Source organism: Uranotaenia lowii, chromosome 2, assembly GCF_029784155.1.
Source record: "Uranotaenia lowii strain MFRU-FL chromosome 2, ASM2978415v1, whole genome shotgun sequence".
NCBI lineage: Eukaryota > Metazoa > Arthropoda > Insecta > Diptera > Culicidae > Uranotaenia > Uranotaenia lowii.
In genome coordinates, this window is record NC_073692.1 from 306930488 (window position 1) to 306957428 (window position 26941).

The 26941-nt window shown below is 32.9% G+C and overlaps 1 protein-coding gene across 2 annotated transcripts in view; it reads right to left on the bottom strand.

Moving 5' to 3' along the window:
• LOC129742191 (dynein beta chain, ciliary) overlaps positions 1-14690 on the bottom strand; it is a 65293-nt gene extending 50603 nt beyond the window's left edge. For both annotated transcript variants that reach the window (XM_055734054.1, XM_055734053.1), the window contains exon 1: positions 14490-14690. The gene's annotated coding sequence lies outside the window, so the exon portion shown is untranslated. The remainder of the gene's footprint in view (positions 1-14489) is intronic.
• Between the last annotated feature and the right edge of the window lie 12251 nt (positions 14691-26941).

The following is a 26941-nucleotide window of genomic DNA, read 5'->3' on the forward strand; positions in this document are numbered from 1 at the left end:
CTCCATTTTGCGAAGCGTGCGGTGGCTCAAACAGCCTTCTTGGGTTCCTCGGAAAAAAATCACACAAGATACGTTCCAAAAGGTGCAAAATTTTCAAGTCCGAACATGCATTTTCGTAACAATTTGAAAAATTGAGGGAAATTGAAGGTTAAATAGCCATAGCTTCATTTTCCGAAGTGTGCGGTGGCTCAAATTGCCTTCATTCGATTGCTCGGAAAAAACCACACAAGATACAACCCATTTGGTTCAAAATGTTCAAGTCCGAACAAGCTTTTTTCAGTAATAATCGAAAAATATAGGGGAATTGAGGGTAAAAACAGCCATAACTCCATTTTCCGAAGCGTGCGGTGAACAAAACAGCCTTCATTCGATTCCTCAAAAAAAATTACACACGATAGGTCTGTTTTCGTTCAAAATTGTCTGGTTCGAAACAGTGTTTTTCTGGAATGTTTACAAAATATAGGGGAATTAGGGGTTAAAAAAGCACTATATCTCCGTTCGCAAGCTTGTGCGGCGTTTGAAGCCATGTCCAATCGATTCTCAGGAAATTTTCACAAAAGAAAAGTATAATTTCATAGATTTGGGTCATGTAGGACGAAAGATATTGAATTTCTTCGCGGTTTGTACACTTTTTTCCCCATTGTGCAACGGTTTTATTTATTCTGATTCTCTTTTAAAGGCATTGATGCCAATAGAACTAAGATATAAGATAAACAGAAGGGCTGCCCTTCTGTGGAACAATCAGTACCTATTTCACAAAAAAAATAGTATCCTTTAATCAGTGTATGATATTTAATTCGTTGAACGGCTTTAAGAAACTACAACTTTATCCATACATTTTCGCCTCAAATCAACGAAACAAATTGAGAGATCACTCTAAAAGCGTATAGACGCTTTGAAGTAGTGAAACCGCTTTAGAGCCAACGTTGCTCCCTGTCAACGACCGACGATTTGTGTTGATTTGAGAAATATTTCCTAATCCCATTTTCTTATGCTCGACGATTTCTTTCATTGTCACCCTTTTCCCATAAGCAGGTCATCCACCAAATGTTCGGTATTCTTATGTCTTTCGATTTTTTTTATACAAATATACTTTAAGGGCACATTTAAAAAATTCGAGAGTTACTATTCCAAACAAAATTAACTTGAAAATCATCTAAAATTTGCATTGAGAGTTATTCCATAAGAAGACCCTATTCTTCGCCTTATCTTCGCATTCGTCAGACCAAAACATAAAATTCGCAATTTAAAAGGACGCAATGTGGAACGTGTTTCAGAGCACAAATAAATCGCTGCTGTTTATCGCCCTCCTCGCTTTAGTTTTGTGCGTCGATTTTTTTATACAGGAAAGGACAACAACCGGATCAACTTTTTTACGTTTTCTTCTCAACTTGCTTTTGGGTGATGTTTAGAAGGATGAAAATGAAATCAAATTTATTTGAAAAATACCCTGGTAATCTGATATAAAATACTGATCTGGAAATGAAAGTTAAAGAAAGTTGTTCATATGTCTTGAATTAAAACGTTTAAGATATTAAGAAAATCAATTAATTGATTGAATCTGAAACTTCAAAAGTATTATCAATTAATCAAGCAAACAGAATAAATATCTAATTTTATTAGATTTCTTGTCGATAATTGATCGATCGCAAATAGACAACATCATCAATCAATCAATCATTTAGCCCAAGAAGTGGTAGTGCTTGTACTGCATTATTGTTTATTGCCATACAAAACGATAAGCGTCAATCAAAAAGAACCATTCTAATGACTATATAAACCAGTGATTGAAATCCTCACCAATTTTCTCATCAGAGGCATTCAAAATACACACTTTGAGGCCTCGCATAGCTATACAGGAGACGATACATATACATTCATTCAAACCTCCCCCCATGAGGAGGATCTGCTCTGAGAGACACTATCCGTTTGCTGCCCCGAACGAACTCTCTCAACGTTCGGTTGCTACATGATGCATGAAGAAGACGAGGCACACATACTCATTTACGTTGTTGAATTTGAATAACTCGAGCCGACAGCAAAGGTTGAGGTAACAACAAAAACAACCGAACTTATTGCGTTGCACGGCCCACAACGTATGGTGAAAGAGGGGGGAAGAAAAAGAAATGAAAAAACTAGCTGCCTGCGTGCGGTTGCTGTGCAATAATAGCAATAGCAGAAAAACCTCACGCATTCGATCCAGGCACAAACGAGGAGACTCGGGTTTGCTCTGCCTTTTGAATTCGGTTCCCTCAAGGTTGTGACAGGAGATGAGTGAGAGCCATTCGTTTGGTTTTTTGGATTCGCTGCCTCGAATGTATATTGCTTCATGAAGGCGGCCATGTTGAGAGCGTATACATCATCGGTTTTGTCGTTTTCGCTGCCTCAAAGCAACCTTTGCTTCCGAGTAAAGCGTTGAGCGAGAGATGGTTGATCAACTCATGCTCAGCAAAATTCAATCACTGATATAAACAGTCCGTTTCTAGGAAATCGTTACAGTTGTCCATCGTTTAATAATTGACAAAGGAAAGAGAGCAGAGATCTAAGTCATTCATTATTAATATGTAGTAGAATTCTCTCGCTACTAATTATCCCGAATCTGAACAACAAATTATCATTCTATTATTTTTATTTTCATGTTTTGCTCTAATCAATCACACCATTTTCATAATCAAATACAGGCCCATTTTCGATTGGTGTTACCTTTCAATTATTGAAAATTAATTATCCTTGTTGATAATGATGGGTGCAAATTATTCTCAGCGAAGCAATGATTTTAGTTTTGGAAACATGCTGTTTCACCTGTTTGTGACAGTAATCACTCACTGATTGATTTAATTCTTGTTTTATAAATTTTGTAATAGATGTTCAGAATTAATTTTCTGAAGAAGTTGAAAACAAATAAAATCTAACTCTTGCACCTATCTTATTAATCATAAAAAAGATCAAGATAGCAGCTCTGTCCCGGTAAATATTTTGCATGTTGGGAGCCAAACTAATATTTGGTTGTTGTTATTTGAGTAAGCAATTCGTTTGTGAGGAAACGCAAAAGTTTTTGCACCACCACGACATGCATTGCTTCGGTTCCTACCTAGTTGTTTGCTGTTCGCAATAAACATCTGGTTTTGTTCCGATTCGAGCGAAGCGAAAATAAATTAACGAGCACAACATTACTTGTTCGATTCATTTATGTTTGTGCAAGCTATAATTTGTATGATGGTGATGTACTGATTGCAGTATTTTTTTTTGGAAAAAGTTCATTATCTAATTTTGGATGTTGAGTAGGTAGGTACCTACCTTTTTCATAATCCTTGATTTATAATGAAGGGTTACTGATTCGCTGGACATCATATTTATAGAAAATATTTAGAATCAAAAGTCCTTAAAATACATATCTATAAGGGCTTGTGATATAGCTCAGCTGGCAAGTCATTTGCATCCTGAGCTGATGTCCGTGAGTTCGAGCCCAAGATTAAAGATGTAAAGCATGGATCACGATGAATCTGGACGCACTGTTTATTATACCATAGCGCTCCTAACTGTCGGATCTGGAATATTTTGACAGTACTTTGTTCAGAAATGTTTCCTCTATCAGTGCTAAAAATTTCATTACGATTCGTTTTGTTCCCAAAAAGTTACACGTGATGGAAGCCGCGAGACGAAAATTAATTTTGGACACCCACGTCAAAAACCCGTGGTCGGGTTCAAAAATCGCGAAATCTGTAAAGATGGTCAAATCGACTGTGTGCAGCGTTCTCAGCGTTTCCGTGAGATGCATACTATCGATCGGCAGGTTCATACTAAGCTTCATAGTGGAATTAAGGATAGGAAACTGCATTTGAAGGTGTTGAGAACGATCAAGGCAAACACAGGGTAGTTGGACTACGACATCGCCAAGAAATTCAACGCCGACCGGTGCACCGTCAGAAGGATTCGTCTGTGCGAAGGAAAACGATCCTATTAGGCCAGTTATCAACCAAACCGAACATTGAAGCAGAATTTAGTAGCCAAAGGACGTGCCCGGAAGTTATATAACAAGATTCCAACGAAGTACGACGGATGCATCCTCATGGATGACGAAACGTACGTGAAGATGGATTTTGGGCAGCTTCCTGGTCAAAAAATTTATAAAGCCACTGTAGTGGTGCACTGAGCCGATAAGTTAGCAAGAAAGTGTTTGATCTGGCAAGGTACTTGCAGCTGCGGACGAAAAACCCCGGTTTTGTGAAAAACAAGACCATAGACTCCGAAACGTACAAGAAGGAGTGCCTGAAAACCGTTTTTTTTTCGTACATTAGATCTCACAAAGGATCAGTAAAGTTTTCGCCAGATTTGGCATGCTGCCACTACAGCTAAGAGGTACTACAGTGGTATCGGGACAACGGGTGGATTTTATCGAAAAGGGCATCAACCCACCCAACGACCCTCAATTCCGCCCTGTCGAAAAATTTTGAGCAATTGTCAAGCAGAAGATGAAGAAGAATGGTAGGACGACTCGGGGTGCAACAGAGATGAAGAGATTGTGGAACAAAATGGCCGTTGAGGACAGCGAATAGGGTGTCCAAACTATGATGAGTGGTACTCGACGAAAAGTTCTAAAATTCATCAAAACAACATCGAAATATTTTTTTTATTATTTTTCCTTTAAAGTGCAATTGTTATTTGGACTCTTTCTAGCTAAACCGAATTCATAACAGAACAAAATGGTGTAAACATTCATCATACTTTTACTAACACAAATTTCTGTACACAATTCTATACCTATTCCGTACACAATTCTACACCTATCTTATCAATCATCATCGATCCGTCATCAATGTTTTTCTGACGCACAGTGGTCGAATTTGCGTACAACATTTATGCAATCTGGAGTTGAAACGTTTGTCATAATTTGAGCTTTAGAAAAACTAAGAAAATCAAATAGTAATTGAGTCAACATTGCGCATCCAAATTAAGCTTTGAAGTTGCTATTTCAAATCAATTCTCGAACTGTTCAAGGACAAAAGCAAGGAACAAAGTTATTCTTCTTAAAAATTTAGATTTTTGGGCTTCCAAGAAGATTATGTTTTCAAACGCAAAAATTAAGACATGAAAAATAAAGACAAACTTATTAAAAATTGTTCAAATTTTCTAAAAAGTTTGACTTCAAAATTCGGTGAATTAATTAAATAAAATGCATTGGCAATAAAACTCAATTTATCCGAGTTATTGGTTAAAGTCATGTTATTTTAGTAAGAACATCTCAAGATTATGAATATGAAAATTTGTTTCATGAGGAATTGATGACACGTGATGAAAATGTTAATCTCCACAAATTCTGCGCGCTATTTTTTAATATCTATTAATTTCATTTCTTTCAATCTGCCTGAATTTTAATGATTTTAAAATTATCTTAATTAAAAAGCATAACTTTCATCAATGAGGTCTTTTCATATATTAAAATTTAAACAACGAAAAAATATTTCAGCTTTTTCGGTCAATTAACGGATCCAAAACAAATTGTTTTAGATACAATTTTAACATTTTTGGAAAACAATTTTTCAATAAAAACGTTATACAATTTTCTAGCTAATTTATTGAATTCAATTGATGATTCAAATAATCAAACTTTTCGAAATATGCAAAACGCTTCAATTTTTGCTTTAAAAATATCTCACATGCGATTTGGTTAAAAAAGCATTAAAAATTCGTTAAAAATCTATTATTTTACAAAATTGATACCTTGACTTTGATAATTTGATAAGTTTGATAAGATTTACTTTGATGAGTTTTTTTCGCAGGAGTCAAAATGACTTACGGTCTTGGGGAAAAAATTGGTTTGAAATTTGTTTGAATTGTTTCAAAGTTTTTTTCAGACAAGTGTAGAATTTTCTTAAATAATTTATACATATTTTCAAAAGTTGTAAAACACCAAAATCAATCGAAATTAGCTGTTAAATTCTTCGCACCTGAATTAAATGTGAATTTTGTGGTTTTGTGTAATTTATCAAAATTCTTCAAATGTCGAGTTGAGTATTTGGAAGAACGCAAACGCAAATTAAAGTTGATGTTGAAATTGGTTGGTCTCTTGAAGAATATCAGCATTTAATTTAGTAATTAGTAATAATGTAATGGATGAACTTGTTTAGATAAATTTCTCATTAAAACTAATTTCAAAGTCGAGATTGGATTTAATATTAAATTGTAAATCGAAATTGATAGTTAAAAACTTCATGATTGCCATGTACTGTCGCAGATTGTAATATCTTAGGCCTAGAGTGATGAATGATAAAAAACCGCCGGAGGCGAGAATATTTTACGACATGTATGTTAACACGTATTTATGAACACCTTTTGAGATCAAGTAATTTCCCGTTACTATGGTAAATTCATTTCTTGAACTGATAAATTTTACTTGGAAAAAATCTCCATGGTGAGGGTTAAACCCAGATATAGGGGAACTGGGGGTATAATGCCCAGTGTGGGCAAAACGCCCCACTGCGATATCTAGCTAGATATACACTTATTTTAAGAATTCTTTACGTTATTCCCTTCTTATCAACAGTAGAAACCTTTTGTACAAAAAATTAGCATCAAATATGCGACAAACACTGAAAAAATCCAACAATATTTTTCAAGCCATATTCTTTGCAATTTGTGCCTTGACTTTCGTAAGAAATTACGGCATCTTTCAGCCAAAAAAATACCTGACATCTGTTACAATGATGAACATTGGTCTTAAAAATCATCAGAAAACGAAAAATTTCTTTATTAAGTTATTTTTTCTGTTATTTTGAATGATTTATAATAAACATGTCTAGGTAGGGTAAAACGCCCCATGTCCGTTTATCTTTAAGCATGTTTCATATTTGTTTATATTTATATGCAGTTTCATCACAACAATTTTAAAGATATTTAAAAGTTGTATTAAAAAACATAACTTGAATATAAACGTATATATTTAAAATTTCTAAATTTAATATAGATTTAATTAACTATCCACAAGAATTTCAGTATATCTGGCAGCACTGCGCGTAGCAATACATCTGTGAAGTAGAATAGAAGTGTTTTTACCTGGCAAACACTTTCGGAGGCACTAGAATCAATAAACACTTATTAAATGTTAAACGGCACGATTGGGTACACACATATGCGCATTATGCCCCTACTGAATCTGAAATCCAATTTTTAAACTACTCTCCAAACTTTATTAAATTTGTGGCTTTTTTTGACCTTCCAGTTATTCTAACTATCATATTTAGACAAAAATTAAACCAAACTTTCAAACACAATCGAAAATTAAAGTTAATCTTTTCAAATGTACCGTAATCCGGGGTAATATTGATCACTTTTTTCAATATTTTTCGATTATTTTTTCTGTTAAGGGAAATGTGACATGTTTTATATTTTTTAAACCAGTACTGGACTCCTATGAACGTAAAACATGGATGCAGAAATTTATTGGACCTCTTTAAATTTGATTTAAAAATTGTTTTCGTCGCTGTTCAGAATTTGATGCTTTGGGGTGACATTGATCAGTCTTTATTCTGACGGTTTTAACGCGTTTCCTTGATCATAAAGGATACAAAACACCTTCATAATATTTAAAAATGCTAGTCTATCAATTTAACCTTGATTTTTAACGTTTTATTTCAAAAACAGTTATTATCGAAAAAAGAACTAATATGCTGCCTACATTTAGGGGCAAAAATAATTATAATTGCAAAATAGTTAGAGCTTCAAAATACAAATGAAAATTTACCTTCACACATTCCCCTAGGCCCTCCCACTATTTCCATTTCCTTTTTTTTCTTCAAAGTTAACGATTTGATAGGGTTTCTATCCATTTTTCCAATACGGGCTTACTCTTGGAAAATGTCCTTATTTTTTAAATATCAAAAATATATCATTAAATGACAATAAAAATAGCACTATAACTATTCATATACAAAGAAAAAAAGTTGTTCTTTCACCTTAAGCAACCCGTTTGCTTCTAAAAGCTTGTTGGAATCATCAGGAGAGCTGTTTGTTTGCGAGCCTTGAAAAAATAGATATTTTAAGATTTTGAAATTAGATTTGTAACTAACAGAAAAAAACTTCAAATACAAACCAAATTTTGCCTATTTGATACTCAATTAATAGGCTTTCAAACGTTGAAAACAGTTTTCAAGAATTCAAACTATAGACTGAGCTATTGATGATAATGTGGAAAAGTTTCATGTTGGTCAATGTTTCCCCGGTGATCAATGTTACCCCGTTTTACGGTACTCTAAAACAAGGCTTTCTTCTTAACGTGGGCATTATGCCCCCTCTTCCCCTACTTAAACCGATATACACCACTTAACGAGAAAACGGGAGACACGAATAGCGCTATCTGGCGACAGAAATGGAAGTATTACACTGCACGCAAAATAATTTTCACTTAAAAAATAAGTGACATCTGTAGTAAATTCTCGCCATACGTAATTTCATTTGAATTTTAAGTGATCAAGGGTCAAGTGAATTCATTTAAGTGACCGGTCAAGTGAATTACACTATGACGTTCGATTGAAATTTATCTGAATTTCTACGTAAGTTTTTAATTAATTATCTCTCGCGTTTTTAAATAAAAGAACATTTATAGAACACCACTTCGATTTCAAATACTTACATTACGCTTTCGCCAAAAATTTATTGATTGGAAAATTCCATCGTAATCCCAAGGCAGATCGGTTACTGCGGATAGTTCGACTTCTAAATCTTCCCTGCTGCAAACCAGAAAATCTGTCCAGTTCAATCCACAAGCTGAAACATAATAACACCTTCAAATAACTTTTTCTTACATCACGTTTAACACGAACTACCGCCAAAATCGCCTAGTAAAGAATTGGGAAAATCCAAATCCAGCATAAGCTTTAAACGCTGCTCTTTAGAATTTGCCATTTTGAACTCTGAAAATAAACACAATTACAACCCGACATTCACTTGAAATTCAAGTGATGGGGTAGTGAATATTTTTTCTCACTTCAAATTCAAGTGACGACTGAAGTGAATGTGGATGAATTCACTTGAAATTTAAGTGACTGCCAAGTGAAATGTATATGTCGCACTTGAATGGAAGAAAATCACTGGATCCTTGTTTTTAAGTGAAAAATCATGTGTATTTTAAGAGTGAATTTGGGTTCAGTGTGTGATTTTCTTCGGAGCTTTGATCAGAGATGCCAGGTGTCCTGATTTTTCAACTGAGAATCGCAAAAAGTGGGGCGTAGCATATCGCAAAGGCGGAAAGTGAAATGATTCACTTTCCGCCTTTGCGATTTTTGAATAAATATTAATTATTATTAATAGTGCAAATTCTTAGAATTCTCAAAACGTTATCCAAACTTTCACACATCGTGATTTTGATATGACAATTGATTTAGCGCAAAGTTTAAAAAAAAAGAAAGAATCAAAAGTGGATGTTAATAGACTCAAAAACGTTTTAGGTCAAGCATTCGTAACAAATCACTAATTTATTATGTCTTCATAAATAACTAAAGAAAAATATTAAATAAGCGCTGCCGAATTTGGGTTATGATTTTCCATTAGTGCAAGTGGGATGCAGCTAAAATTCCTTCCAACTATGACAGATCTCGGGTCTTTCTTAGGCAGAGAAAGAATAACTTTTCGATTAACTTTCGTGTGCTAGGGTATTGGCAAATAAGTACGTTAATATGTTGATCATAGCAAAGCCACAAATTATGAATATGTCATATGTACAAAACGGCAAATGTAAATAAGCGGAAGCTTAATAAACATTAAAAAAAATTAGCTAAGAGATGAACATTAGATATTGATAAGTTTATAAAATAATGGAAATTCAAAAATGAAGTTACAAAAAAAAATATCAATAATTATTCTCAGTTATATTTCAATAGTTTTCAATGACATGTGTTTAAGACTACCATTTGTTTGTAATAGTAAAGATTTAAGAAATAACAAAAATGTTTCATTTCAAAACCAACATACATGCCATTCGGAGCTGAGCGGATGCATTTTATCTTATTTCGAAAGAGTTTTTTTTATTTCAAAACAATTGGTTTAAATTAGGAAGAACAAAACAATTCTGTTGCACATTTTTGTCTCTAAAAATAAAAAAAATACATAATATCATTTTGTGCCATTTCAAAATGTTAATCTGGAGTTGTCGAAATGCTGATCAGGGATGCCGTCCGAACATATTTTCATTACTTTTTTGTTGAGTTTAGGTACACTTTAAAAAAAATAAACTCCGCTTATTTGAGAAATGTGATTTGATGTCAGAATTTAAAATCTTTTTCGCCGCCAGCTCAATCCTCGAATCCAACTGGGCATATAGTGCTCGTTCTCTGGGCCTAGATTTATAAAAAAACTCATAACAAAAATATTTACCTTAGTAAGAAATTGTGCAAGGAGAGTGGATGATTGGGAATATCTTGTTGTAATTGTAATAATTTTTGTTCTTTATTGATTTCTTGTTTTTATACAATCAGTTCATTAGGCGCTTATCTGTTTTTTTTTTTTTCATATTTTTGGCCAACCAACTGCGATATATTCGGTCAACAGATGACGCAGAAGTTTTACTTTGGAAGCGGTTTCTTAATCCATCCCAGGTATGCCAATAAGTGAATCAAAGAGGAAACTGCTGATTTTAATGTTGATGTTTTTCGAGCCTTATCATTGATGGAGTTTATAGTGTCTGCAGCCATAATGGATGGCTGGCTGAAAAACTTGTGCATGTAACAAAATCATATAACAAAAATTCATCAGATTTCGTCAGATGTGAATTTGTACGAAAAAACAGTGCGGTTTAAGAGCTACTATTTACGGATAATCGGAGCGCTGGATAGAAAATATGACTGCGTTTGCCTGGGAAAAAATGACTGCAGGTATGTTTAAATAATAAAGAAATTTACGAAATGTTTTACTTCACTAAATTCTGCAGTTTCTTGACCATTTTCCGGTCCTACTTTGACAACTTATCATTGTTTCTGGTTTTGTGCATATTTAAGCAAAGTTTATTTATATAATATTTTACTAAATAGTATTTGTTTCCTTTCACAAAGATATTGGTCGTGAATCATTAGCGGGTCATGTACGAATCCTAACATAAAATAAGTAGGGTAATTAAAATTAATTACTGAGATCTATATTTTGTTCAGAAATATTAACAAGTATTATATGGAAATATTTTCTTCAATTCCTTTTTATTTGTTAGTTGATTCACTAAAATTTTTATGGTGCAAGAATAGAAATAAACAATTCCAATTATTATAACTGGCATCCCTGATCAAGTCGAGTCCGGAATACACGCTATTCACAAGTTAGACGAATTTCTCGAATTAGTGCTTCCATTTTGTCCGCTAGAGGATGCTGATGGTGTCGCCTTCTCACTGTATGAGGAAAACAAGTGTGGTGAATATTGGTCTCTATTATATTTGGTTAAACCTCTAAAACCCCCCCGTTCGCACGGCCTTGATGTGAAAACATTTATCATATTCAAAACATAACCTTTGATTCACTGGGAATACTAAAATAAAACAATTTTTTCGGGGACCCTCATAGAATTTTTTTTTTTAAATAACCTCTTATAATTCGCACCTTCATGGAAACAATCATCTTCACTTCACGTATAGCGAAAATAAGAAAGAATTAGCACACTTTTAAATCCTCTAGGACTCCTTAAACGATTTACTAAATGAATTTTTTTCGAATACTTGATTTCCAGCTGTTTTTGAATCTCCAACTGGAACTTCCCTGAATTTTTCGTGATCCGGCTCTTAAAAATTTATTCAATGACCTTCTGTATGTGACGATATCTCTGTAACCACTCGACAGAACGTCTAAATATTTTTCACATGTAAACATTACACTAGTAGGTAGCTTCCCTGAAAATTTCATCAATTTTCATTCATGCATGCATAAGTTAGCAACAAAACAAAGTGTTGCATTTTTTCGAATACACTCCCTACTGAAACGTGATAGCACATGTTAACAGAAATTTAGAGCTTTTTATTATTATTTTGTTGATTAGCCATACTTTTTCATTTTCAGAAACCAGGATTCAGTATTGACCAAAAAAAAATTATTTTTAAAAATAAAACGACTTCAGAACTGATTTCCATGCCATGTTTGAAAATTAATTTTTAACTGAAAACATAAACCGGTTGCGTTTTCGTTGTACAAAAAGAGTAGAATATAATATTTGAAGTTAAAAAATAAGCCATATTTTATTAATTGAGAAGTCTTAATACAATTTTCCGTCAGGATTTATGATCAAATCTTTTCAAGTACTAAAATAGAAGAAGATCATAATTATAATTGTTGATTTTTATTGAACCTTTAAAAAGGAGATCCAAAATTGACATTCAACTTGGATTTTGAAGCAGGATGTTAAAAAATTCAATTAGCGATTTGCAATCAATAAAGAATTAAAATTTACAAAATAACTCGAAAAAATATTTTGAAACTGTATATTTAAAATACAGTTCAAATTTTTGAAGATCTTAGTTCAATAGTTGATGTTTGAATAACAGTAGTTTTTCAATTCTATCACGGTTATTAAAAAAATTTCAGCGTGAATTTGGCGAAACCGTGAATTTGGCGAAATTAAATGTGTTTTTATTGCTTAAATCAATAATTTATATTGATTTCAATAGTGGAAACGTTTTGTATCAATAAATTTCGATCATGAGATGTAATTAGCATAGTTTACGGAACACAAAGGATCGATTTCAGTTCAAATTATTCTTCTCTATAGCAATTTTAAGATTTTTTCTTGAAATAAAACCACGAAGAATATCAGATTGATAGTGTACATCTAATTGAAGTGAATTATTTTATTTTTATGAAATCTTAACAGTCTCTAATGTCGATTTTGAAAAAGAATGCAAAGAAAACTGCATCTAAAAATTATCTTCTGTAAATTTTGAATTTCAATATTTAAATCTTCACACCTTGTATTAACTGGAAAGTTAAACTTTTCGAAACATATATTGAAATTTGCTCAACTGAAACTTTTAATGTGTGTATCTTGAAATTTTTGTATGGGCAGATAATCCTTTCTTTTTCATATGTAGAAAAACAGAAATCTGAGTCCTTTTTACATATTTTAAGGCAAAGCAAGCAGAATTTCATTTTGATCATCCAAAATTATCCATTCATACAATACTGAAGGCTACCCAATCAGGATTACGCACACCAGTCTTTCAAATAAACAAATTAAAAAAGAAATCAGAGACATTTATCTCTTTTCAAAAAAGATTTAATTCACTCACATCTTTATATGATTTGCATAACCAAAAAAGTCAACGTTTTTAGAACAGCTAACCAAATACAAATAACAACACTAGCATTAGCGTGACTATAATACTTATGTCGATTATTGCATTAATGCATTATTGCATTAAATGTACAACCATTAAAGTTCGGTTTTGTATTATTTTACACTTTTTTTATATCTCGTTATTAAAAATCACATTGCAATACTAAAAAAAATAATATTCTAAAACTATTCATACATTTTTTTATTCTAAAAAGATATGTAAATTGAGTTGAATCGGGACAGTTTTTGGATTATTTTTATAATGTGTTAGTCAAATTTAGCTGGTCTAGCTAACGATTTAATTCGGTTGAGTATTTTTTACTTTTTACCTAAACAAAACTAAATAAAAGACAAAAGACTATTGCTATAAATGTTATAATATTTTTTAATAGTTATCCTAAATTTTCTCAATAGATTTACCACAGTTTTTAATTACGTCTTGGAATCAAAATAATCATAAACAGGGGGTTATTTGAAGACAATTATTGATCAAATAACAAACAAAGCTGATTATAATTACAAACCCGTCAAGTTCACGACATTGTGCGTTGTTTATACAAAGAATGACAATAAAATAGTTTTCGCGCCACCTCCCTCACGAAGATTGCCTCCTCTATTAACCCAGCTGATAATAATTTTTCCATTTTCCGGCAAGGGAAGGTCTCGAAAATTATGCTGAACTAGTTTTCAGGCAGCACGCGAAACCTAGCGTGGCGAAATTGTTTATTTGTCAATCAAAAAGTTGACAGCAATAAATAGGAATATCGATTCCACAGCTTAAGCTTTCGTTTTCCGTTTTATTGCGTCGTTATCCGTTTTTTTTTTGCGGACTGAAGGTTGAAGGTCGACGATTCAAATAATTCCTATACTCAAAATGGCGGTCGTTGTAATTTTTTGAGTTAAAAAAAATCTCAATTTTTGTGATATATTTTACGGTTGTAAGAGTGTAATCCGTTAATGCGTTATCCAAAATGTGGTAATCCTTTGAGCTGGTACGATCACTAAGCTTCAATTTGATATCTTTTTGGCAATTTTTTAATGTTTAAATCAGGATTTTAAAATATTGGGCACTTAAACCATTCTCATTCATTTGAGAATCTTTTTTTTTGGCACAAAAAGTATAAGAGAAACTTTTGCTTTTCATCACTTCATGCGCATTACGTAACGGTTATGTAACGGTGAAAATTACCTAAAATATAATCAATTCTAAACAAAATCACTCTTGAAAATACACTTGAATAGCTTTTAGCTGTTATCACAATAAATTTCCGTTTTTTGAGCTTCGGTTACGATTTTTTCACGGTTTTTCCGTCTAAAAATTAAAAAATCCCATCCAGATACTTAACGATCGATCAAAAGCACAAGGGCGCGCGTGGATCCGTTCCGTTGAAGATCTGTCCGAAGACTAGCTCAAAAAGTTTTCCGAATCTAAAAGTGACATCTATTTCCTCCTTCTGTCCTTAATCCAGCGCCCCTTCCTCTTCCATTGACCTCATACATCCATTCATTCATCCATTCCCAAACGCGATGTGCAATCCTGCTCTAGGCCAAACCATTCCAAAGCGTTCGTGCCGTGGAGCTCATTTATGAACATTATTTTTCATAAATAAATACCCGTATCTATGGCAGTGATACAGTTCCCTTCCGGCCAATCGCCCGATTTGGACCGATCGACTTTGATGTTGCTGTTTCAGGGGCCAGGGGTGTCGTTTTTCGGTAACTTCTGAACTGAAGGAGCTAGAAATCCTTTTCATAGAAGAATTGAGGCTATATTGGGGAATTTTGTTTTATTTTATGTTAGCTTGAAGTTTTTTCAAAGATATGGCCTTAAAAATAACAAACATTAGGGGAGAATGAGGATACTTGATCCCTGGGGATACTTGATTCCTTAGCTATATCTCGAAACTGGAATGTCTTACAAAAATCAAATGTTCTAGAAAAATGTGCCAAAATGAGCAAAATAACAATGCTTGTAGTTTAAATTTTTTTAACAAAATAATTGTTTGAGTAATTGAACTTTGTTTGAAAAATTTCACAAAATGTAACTTGAAGATCTTTTTTCATAACTTTAAAATGTTCCTTACATGGGAAAATTATGAAAAAAATATTTGTTCCAATGTATCAATCGTTCGAGCGTAAAATGAACTTCATGCCATATTTTCAAAGCAATGGAAAACTCTCAACTTTTTTCAGATAATGGGTACAATTGATCCCCTAGAGTTGGGTATAATTGATCCCCCTTCCAAATAGCATATTCTTCTTCTGAATTGATCGTTATGATTGCTGATTACGAAATTACTAATATTTATTCAAAAACTAATATTCATCAAACAATTGTCTGAAAAAAAGAGCAAAAATAATTAATTTTCTCTTAATTATAAAAAATAGCGCCTTTAAGTATGCTTTGTTATTAGCGGTGAGACAAAGTTATTAAATTTTTTTCATATGTCTGTTATAAATTGTGAAATGAGAACAAACATGACCAAAATAGTCAATTAACATTCTATCTTGGGGTTTTGTTTGATTTTTATAAAAGGATTAGGGCTTCCTGAATAAAAGATCAAGTCTCCTTCAATAGGGGATCAAGTCTCCCCTAACTTCAGAAAAATCGTAATTTTTTTACTCCCACGAAAATGCTTCTAGTTCATCAATGGGATCAAGTATCGTTCTAATTTTTGGAGCATAGAAACTTGAAGTTACAAGCTGTCAGAAAATGTCAAAGACGGCAAGTTGCTAAATTTTTCCAAAAAGATTTGGTGAAAATAAGAAAAGGGGATCAAGTATCCCCACTCTCCCCTACATAATGTATGGATTAAGAATATTTGAGTAAGCTCTGTTTTGAATCTTGAAAGGTTTTAACACTAGAAAGACCGCACCAGTCAAAATGACTGGTTGGACACTTTGTTTGTTGAATATCTTTTAAACACTACGCTCTAAAAATTTGCAAAAAATACGACTTTTCATGAATTTTGAATTTCTACAAAACTGTATATTTTTTATTTCACTAGTTCTTTTAATAAGCGAGAAAAATTTCGCCATGGACACTCGGACCGTGACCAGTCAAAATGACTGGTAAAATTCTCAACCCTATAACTCAAACAAGATAAATTTTTTTCGCTTGCTTTTGGTTTCATTTGCAAACTACATTCAAGACAATGAGCCTTGTTTGATTTATGGTGGGCAGGAGTGTGTCATTCGTAATGAAATTATTGATTTTCGATGCGAAGTCATGAAAATTTGTAGAAAAAGTTCTCGGATTGACCGCTGTGTGGCGCTTCAAGCACTTGACTCCAAAATTTTTTAGTCCGTTTTGTTGCTCAACTATAATCAAACTTTCTGTCAAAATTTGGCGGAATTTCATCAAGATATGTAAAAGTTATGTTAGATTTAAAACATGTCCATTCGAGAAATCGAGTAGTTTTAGGTGATAAATATGTTTTATACTAAACTAGAATGAGTAAAATAATTATGAATTGAGTACTCATTTATTCAAATTTGAAGACATCAGCTATGGAACTGAATAATTTAAATGATATTTCAACATAAGATGCACGGAATATTTTTTATGTATTGGTGATCCACCATGGGTGCACGGATACACCGCAGTTTCTGCCCAAGTATGTATTCACATGCATTCTTAGATTATTAGGTTCGACAAATTTCCAATGGAAGTTCACTTATAGGTATTCCGGCACCCGTGTATATACCTGGCCAGCTGGCAACTGATTGAACATTCTTATTAAACAATTTTATTATAAGAGTAAACACATCTTATCTGTCGGCAACTTATGGGGTTTGAACCCAAGAGTTTTCTTGCCGATACCGGATATCAAACCCAGTACGCCTGGCATACCTAGACCAGACTCGCGCCAGCTTATCTGATAGACCACATCGGTGTTAAGATATTTCAACATGGGTGCACGGATTGGCTGTAAATTCGCCGTTGAAAATTATTTAGAAATAAATAGTTTTCAACTTGCTTCAGAACATAAAATATTTTTGAGTTAGATATGATAGGTATTTGAAATGCAATATTGGTCAGTCAAAAAACTTTTAAGGAAAAACAAATCAACGTGTACATTTAACAATGTTGATTCATTATTTTTATTTTCACTGTTTTCCGTCGCACGACATAACTTGATGCATATAATTCCTAAAATTCACTCGGTCCATGGTAACCGTTTTCCAATTTCTTGGATGTTGATCAGATCTTATCAGATAAATATACGATTGCAAAAACCTGTTTTTTAATAATAAATAAATATATTTATTATTTCAAGATATAATTAAAATTTTTTTCCAGGAATGAAAAAAACGGAACTTAAAATAAAAATCGTTATTTAATTCATTATGTCTCAACATGAAAGACATGGTTTCGACTTTGGATTAGTTAAAAATTTGTAAAAATGCTTTTTAAAAATTTGCAAAAAGTCCAATATTTGATTAAAACGCAGTGAATCCATGCACCCATAGTGAAAAACCATGTATTAAACACATATTTTCATTTGAATCTATAAATGTCTTTATTCTTTACTTGTTGCATGCAAAAAAATTGATTTTGGATGAATTTCGGTGAATCCGTGCACCCATGATGAATTGCTCTACTTATTGAAAAAGTAGGCTTCAAAACCTACAATATTAAGTATAATTTATAAGCAACGTGTTGAAAAATTTCAGAGCGGTGGATGCTAGAAAATATCTACTAAAACAAAATTGAAGTGAAACCGTGCACCCATGGTCAAAACCAATAGCCATCTAACATGATTTTATAATTAGCTTGATAATGTGTTTTAATTTTTTGATAATTATTTGAAATATTCATTTTATGACTTACACGCATTCGTCAACAATGCGAAAATGAGGTGAATCCATGCACCCATGGTGAAAAAATATTTCCATTTTATAACAAAAATGATATCGAATAAATAACAAAATAATTTCAAAAGAAAAAAGTTAAAAATGTTATGATATAAAAAATTTTCCCTTTACCAGTCATTTTGACTGGTCGCGGTCCGAATAGGTATATTCAATTTGCCGGTCCTTCTAGTGTTAATATATTTGAGGGTGGTCCAGAAATAGGATTTTGTTTCGGAATCAAATCCCTGGGAGGTTTAAATAGTTCCTTGGCCTGTCAGAAGTGTTCACGCCTAATGTCAGCCCATTTTGTTAACTTTAAGGGGTCGCTTAACGAGCCTCAAATATATATGAAGATTTGAACCTCAGAAAAGCAATTGGTGTATCGATGAGCTCTGAAGACCAATATCAGCTCATGCGAACGAAAATTTCAAGGCTAGAGAGGCTATTTAATCCAGCAAAACTATATGAAATTTCGTAAGTCACGTCACTCGCGTCGCAGAATAAGCCCTTTTATCTGTCATGTCTAGTTTTGATTGGTCGGTGGAAATTTTAAAATTGATCAATTTTGTACAAAAATCAATTATTCATAGTTGATGACCTAACAAACCTAAATTACGAACGAAAACTAGTTTAAATTTTTTTTATTATCTCCCATTCAATAAAGTTTTCAGATTTTGCCTAGATATTCTAGTTTCTTTAAATTTCAAAATAACAAATTTTTTATTAATGATTTTAATTTATTTAACCAAATTTGTGAAGACTGCAAAACAATTTAACTTTTACTTTAAAAAATAATCAAGATTTCATTTGTGTTAAAACTTCTTTGAAATTTTGTTACATTTATCGTTTTTTGTTGAATTAGAACAAATAAACAATAAAAGAACATGTCTATATCTCTATATATCTAGAGAGCCAAATTATTCTCGGTCTCCGGAAAAGTCGATCGTTGAATTCAAATCTTTATTTTTTAAATATTTGCAATGCTCTATTTTTTGCCAATAAAGTGCACAAATGTATTACATGAATTTTAACCTATTTTTGAAAAATACCTCGAAAACAAGAGCTGTTGAAAAAAACCTAGAGCTTCCAAATTATTATAAATCAGTACTTAAAATGTTAATTTTGTGTAGTTTATCAGAAAATAGATCCATTTTCAGTTTTCTTATGTTAAGGTTTTCTTAAAAATAGCTTTTGAAAACTGCTTGTCTAACAGTTGCCATGAGTATGAATATGATGCTGATTATAAATTTTATTTTTGATAACTTTTTTCATAAAGTAAAAAAATTGATAACGGACATGCACAACATAGAAAGGCGAATTTTTTCAATCCTTTGCCTATCAGAAAAGATAAGAAATAAAGAGAATCAATTTGTTTTTCTTGTGATTTGTGACTAAATTTTAATTCTGAATTTCTTGATACACTTTCAATTGCAAATCCCGATTTTGACGGAAAGCATTATAAAGACAATAAAACTAATAAGATAATTTCAATTGAGATGCATTTATATTTTAAAAACAACATAGCTCCAGTTCACATTCTCTACTAAATATTCGAATTTTGTTCACTTTCCTTTTTCATTTGTGTCTTAGACCCGTTTTTTTGGTAAATCATGTATAAAAGTTTATGCAAATAGCGTACAAAACTAAAAGATATATCAATAGATGGAGAATAGCATTACCCTTTTCCATGCCAAAGAATCAATAAAAAATTGAAAATCTGAGTTGAAAAGATCGATCTTCCATGAATCGATCCAAGATCGACCAATTCTAGTCCTAACAATTCTACTTTAAATTTCATAATTCGCTGAAATGCCATAAATTGAATAAGATAGTATAAAACAATATCATTAAAAAAATCACTCCAATAAATAAAAAAATAACTCAAGTCGAACGAGTATAAAACTTTTAAAAGATACATCGAGGAATGTTCAACTTACATATATTTTGAGCCAATCAAATCAAACAATTAAAAAAAATGCCATTGTAGCTAATTTTTATCGAAAGTTGTCTGTTTTTTTTGTCTAAATATTACCTTGCTATTCACCGGGATGCTGATACTGGATGTGTATGTATCATAAGTTATAAGCATAAGCATAAAAAAACTAGTAAGAAAAATGTATCTCCACAATTTTTAGAGAATTCAAATAAAAAAATGATATAACTATTTCCTTTCTGACATTACAAAACAGCGTTTTAAATTTTTTGATATTAAAGATTTTAATTTGTTTATCGTCTATGTAAAAGATTGCAAAACGTTTTGTTCTCGAAATTTTTTGAGATTTTGGTTTGATATTTCTTTGAAATTTGATCAAACTCTTATAATTTGAAGAACTGTAAAAAAAAATTAAATTTATGTAACTCTTTCTCAGAAGTGAAAACTACTTGAACTCTTCGAGAAAATGATCATTTATTCAAAACTCTTGTTTTCAATGTCTGTTTTATTTTACAGATTTTTCAAAAATATGCACCATTTTTTTTAAACTCCCAAATCAGTCAAAATCAACTCTTAATTTTTTTTTGCATCAATGTGATTATTGTGGAAAGGAAGTATTTCGATCAAACGATCAACCTTTAATTCAACCACGGTATAAGAAAAGTTCAGAATTTCGATAGCAACTTACTTGCTTCTTCAGTGAGCATTTCTAATTGATAAATGGGTATCGTTTCCCTCTCTTAAATTATCCGAGTTAGGTAAGCTACTGTAGGGCGTCCTATTATGTCTAAGCATGATTTTCATACAGCCCTACTAATTCCGGATGACGTTTAAACAGCTGATTCCTGCTATGTGTTGTTGTTTGCAGTTCAACTTCAAACTCTGTGTGTCTTGAGCTCTAGTTTTCATAATTATCGTAAAAATGACAAGCATTTTGTCGGAATTCGCTTTACCCAACATTTCACTGAGTCAGTTGGCAATTTTGTGGGTAAATGCTATTTATTCGAGTTTCATACAATCATTCCATTATGTATATGAGACGCATAACAAAGTTGTTGAGAAATATACCTGCAAAAATTTCTGCTGGGGTATTAAGAGGAATGCAGCTTCATAGGCGAAAAACGGGTCCTGTGGACAAAACTTTGGACCGAGAATTCATGCGTGCTTACCCCAATAGGAGGACTGCCTCAGTTCAGGATGTGCCCAGAAAGTAAAAGTGGAATATCGTCTCCGCACCGTCCATCGTGCCAAGGTAAGGTTGGATCTCAAAGAAGCTTGCCAGATTGCCCGTTTTTCCGGATCTGCCCGGATATTCAATACATAATTTGGGAGAAGTCCCGATTGTCCGGATTTATTTGAAAAAGCCAGGATTATGCGGAAAATTTCGAGAAAAATCAGGACGTCAGAACATTTTAGAAATAAAAGCAGCGCATGTCCTACTTTTGCGATACGAATTGCAACCTTAGAAATGATAATCCACTTAAAAAGTCTAACCTATTTGAACGAAGAGGTCTAAAAGTGTAATCATTTCTTCATTAACATGAAAATAGTGTTTTTTTTAGTTTTTCTTCCCACAATGTACAGAACAGTGCCATCTAAAACAATGGCTGTGGCTTCGTAGAATAAATTCTCGCTCAGACGCCGCTGGCTTCCGGTTCAATTCGGACGTCGTTGCACAGAACCAGCTCCTAACCAGGTGCACGTAACGTTCCCAGCTTGTTGTTTAGTCGATGTTTGAAGTCATTTTTGCAAAATATGCCGCAGGTAAGAATGGATGACGGTGATGTGCTTTGCCTCAACAGACTTGCAACTGTTTTGTGTGCTGCCGTTTTTTTTTGTTTCGTTGTTGTTTGAGCTTTTGTTGTTTATAGTTTTTGTCATTCTATCGCTCTGGTAGCTCGCTCGGCTAAGCCCCCGAAATCTCACCCTCGCTAAACTAAGGAAAGTGGTGTCGTGCGAGGAGACCTGAATTGGGTTAGGGCAGGGTGAGAGACTTATAGCATGCCCGCACGAATCCGGCTCAAAACATAACATCACATTCGGGAAACTCTCGAGAAAAAGGATTTTCCGAAGGAGGGCAACATAAACAACTTTTGCTTTTGTTTGTCTTTGATTTCTGGCCTTTGGTTTCGGGTGTTTTTTTTTTTCATTCTGTACTTTTATGCTGATACTTGGTTTCCTTTTCGATGAAGGGGTAGTTCCTGATACTTTTTTGCTACCTTCAGGCAACTTCACTCAGCAACAAGTTGGCATAGGGTAGGGAAACACGAGTAAGCTTATGATTTTTTTTTCTTGAGCACCCAAATGACTGACCAAAAAATAGAAGTTATTTAGGTTATTAGATTTGAAGCCTGGTGCCGATGCTTGCTGCCGGGAGATTTTTCCTTTCCCTTTTTGCTGTCATATTCAATGGAATTAGTTTTGGGTATTTGGTGAAATTTGTATGCCGATTAAGGTCGTTTCTTTTGGAAGCCAACAAAAGATGTGTTCAATTAGAATCACAATGATACTTTTATAATTTATTATTTTCCAGTGACAATTTGTTTTTTATATACTTTAAAATTTTGTACATCAATGGATTTTAACATATTTTAATTGACTCATTTCGACCTTACTTGTTTTAACATCAAAAGCAATAGGGTCAGCTTAAAAATTTCTAGTGTTTGTTTTCTTTAATCAAAGAACATTTACACCAGGGTATCAAATTTGCTTCATAACTTCAACCTTACTAAGTTTAGGCGTTGTTAAGTGGATTAGTTATTACAAATTTTGTGTTCTTCATGTTTTAAAATTAAATTTTAAAGTTTTATTGTTAGCTGGTTTTGTGGGTTAGAAATTTGTCAGACTATATCTACAGTAAGGCACCATATTCAAGAAACTTTAACAATTTCAGCCAGTGAAATACTACCTACTAGCTTGTTGAAATTCTGTAAATTGCCATGAAAAGTATGTTTTATTTGTAAACTCCTGCGTTGTCAGAATTTTACATTCATATTTTTTTCATTTCTTTGTATTTTTTAGACATTTTCAAAATACTTGTTATTTAAAGATAATTGACCATCCTCATTGTCAAAAAGAAACAAAACATAAAGTTTCATGAATGCCTTTTGCCAAGCAACAAATCGAAATGTTCTCATTTATTGCGACAAACTTCTCTTACCCAAAAATGGATAACTTCATCATAAGCGTGTATTCCGTTTAGAAAAAACGTAAAACGATGCTGTGATTCAAGGTCTTTTAAAACTATTTTTAAACTATGTATAAAAACTGTTTTATTACAACATTTTTCAAACTGGCATAAAACGATTTAAAAACTGTTTTACAATTGCTTTAAGATTTTCAATATTAACTTACTAAACGCCATGTTGACTGTGAATCTCAATCGAAATTACTAACGCCATTTTGCTGAAATTAATATTATAATTCTAAAAACTAAACATATTCAACAAATTTGACAATGTTTGCAGTACGATTTGATTTATAGGTAATGACTTTCAATGCAATATAAAAATTGCATCATTTGAGCAAATTAATATTTCGTATATATTTCACCAGAAATCTGAGGTTGTAGGAAGTTTCTTGCTAAGATGTATTGAACATTAAAATTAAAATATTTTTAAAATAATTCAAATGGAATCTTTACCAATCACAAAATGCTTGGGAGAGTAAGTGATAACACGGGAAAAAACACAGAACGAAAAGCTGTCACAGTAAAATTCCTGTCAGATTCCATGACATAGTTTAAAAAAAGCTCGTTTTATGAGAGCTCTGAAGGGTTTCTTAAAGCTATGTCTGTAAGGTCGAATAAAACAATTCTGTTGGGAGATTTTAATAGTTTATAGAATTAGCTTTAAAGACGTTAACAAAACAGGGCCAACTAGTCCATATGTTAGCTTTAAAGTAGTTCTGCTAAAGCATAGAATGTTCTTTGGCTTATAAAGAAGCTTTAGGAAATAGTCTTAAGCGAGCTGTGAAGATTGGCATAAAACTAAAATTGTTACTTTTGCTAGAGAATCTAAAAGTGTATTCACTCTGATTATCACTAAAGGGTGATACGATCAAAATTTGGTCAAGGGAAAACGCGTGTAAATCTGTGAAATCGTTTATTTAAAAAATCAAATCAAATTTCTTTTTCAAGTTTGATTAGTATAAAATTCAGGAAAAATATTCAGTTAGGCTTCCGCTTTTCCAAATCCGAATTGCCGGGCCTTACGCTTAATCCCTGCCATCAGATTGCGTACAGCCACCTTGTTCACCTTCTACGCCGCCGAAAGCCAGTTTGCCTTGCTCGTCCTTAGCAGTTTTTTTGGTCTTCTTTAGGTTCCACTTGACAATTGCCCAGTATTTCTCAATTGGGCGGAGCTCTGGCGTGTTGGGAGGGTTCTTGTCGTTGGGAACCGCCTGCACGTTGTTGGTGGCGTACCACTCCATGGCCTTTTTATCGTAATGGCAAGATGCCAAATTCGGCCAAAACAGTACGGAACAACCGTGTTTCTTCAGGAAAGGCAGCAGACGTTTATTCAAACACTCTTTCGCGTAATTTTCTTGGTTGACAGTCCCGGAAGCTATGAAAATGATATTTCTTCGCGAACTTTGACAGTTTCATGTGCTTGAAAATATCTGCTACCTTTCCCCTTCCTTTTGCCGTATAAAACTCCTGTCTTGGAAGCTGCTTGTAGTCGGCTTTGACGTAGGTTTCGTCGTCCATTTCCACGCAGTCAAACTTCGTCAGCATCGTCGTGTACAGTAGACCGCTACAGGCTTTGTATAGGAAATCTGAAATTTATAAGTTATCACAACTCCCATACCATTTTTTGACGGAATTTCCACACACAAAAATCTCCGTAAAGTTTGGAAGCGATACATTGAGTCCTGATTTAGCGCAACGAGTTTTAATTTTGTATGGAGAATTACATGGGGAATCAATTTTTTTTATTCAAAAATCGCTACAGATTTACAGAAACATCGGAAAAATAAAGAAAAGGCTGTATACTATTCCTCGAGTTAATATCTACAAATGATGTGAAGGTATTATGATGCTTAGTTGTAATACAACAAAGATATTTGGAATTTAGAAAAGATTTATTAAAAACTCAGACGAGTTTACTTCACTCATGGCATCGCTGACTGAAAACTTGCATGCAAGTTATTCCTTCCCAGATCTAAGAAACAGTCCCGAATCGGCCCGAAATCGGTCAGAAATTAGTCCAAAGTCAGTCCGTTTAACATGTGAAGATTTATAATGTTGAATTCTTCATAAACTAGTTTAGTAACTTTACTTTACACTATGGTGGTGTTATTTAGAGAAAAAGCACCATTTTTACAGTGAAAAAAATCATAACTTATATAATTTTCAATCGATTTCGGTAAAAAACCTCTTGAATCATTTGTTTTCACTGATTCACAGAATCCACAGGAAATGAATTTTTTTCAAATGTTAAAATCAGGTCCAAAACCATAACTAAAGTTGATTTTTCTAAAAAAAATGCGTTATTTATCGTGTTTTCTATCATTAATTCACAAATTCTGTGTGTATTGTGTTAAATTTACCCAAAAATGAAGTTCAGATGATCAATTGCAAATTTAACACTAAACATACCGACATTTTTTTATATATATTCATACCGCGAGCAGTCATATCTTTTCCGCTAAAACTCTCTTGTTTATTTACCGATTTCTACAAAGTTTATAGTTTTGGAAAGCTCGTAATGTGACTCAAATACGGTTATTCAAAGTTGAAGAAAAAAAAATCGAAAAAACAGGCTTCGGGAAAAAGGCTTTAAATCAGTTATTAACTACTCGAAAAAAAAATTCCCTTAGTGCCTGAGAACGCTGAAGTTAGAAGCTATATGTTACACATATGGAAATATTTTTTGAAATTTTCTTAAGATCATGGCCACTAAAAATGTGAAAAAGTGGTGTAAAAATCGTAATTTTTATTAAATCAACCGCCAAAGCTGTTCTCGTTACAGTAGAAAATACTAGTAAAGTAAACTGGAAATTTGACGTAATTGACATTTTGGCATCTTTAGATTTCTAAAACACAGAATTTTTGACGACTTTTCAAAGGTAGCTGTTTCTTTTTTTGCAATCTGCCTTTTCTGAGACTATTCTAGCACCTAGATTTGGCTTTGCACTGGAGCGCAGCGTTCTCAGGCACTAAGTGAAATTCTTTCCGTGTACCTAATAACTTAATAACTGATTTATAGCCTTTTTCCGAAGCCTGTTTTTCGATTTTTTTTTCCTTGACTTTGAATAACTTTGAGAAAAATAATTGTATCTAAATTTTGTTTGAAAATCGTATTTGAGTCACATTACGAGTTTTCCAAAACTATAAACTTTGTAGAAATCGGTCGAGAAACAAGAGAGTTTTAGGGTAAAGTGTTTGCCGTCATTTGATCGCTCGCGGTATGCAAAGGTATACCACATGCGTAACTTAATCTTATTTTTCAACTTGGTTGTGAATTTCGGGATCGTTTCACCACATCTATCACCGTGTATCTCCAATAATCTCAAAAAGTTTGTATCTTACTTTCTACATAGTGCTGCAGATTTTTTCTATCTGCGTTACCCGATTAAAAACGCCTTTGTGTATGCCACGCATTAGCTTGTATTCAAGAATTCATCTAGGAATATTGCATGCAAGTTCAGGTTTCCAGTGCTGCTGACAGTTTTGACTGTTGATCTACTATGAATGATTTTTTTTTTACAGATTGCTTTAACTTTTTTCTGGTAGCATCTAGCTGAAAGTAACCTTAGTAAAAATTGAAGTTTAAGAATACAGTAACCCATTGAAGAAGTTATTTTTTGCATAAAACCCAAAATCGCTTCCCTAGCGATTTTAATCTGAA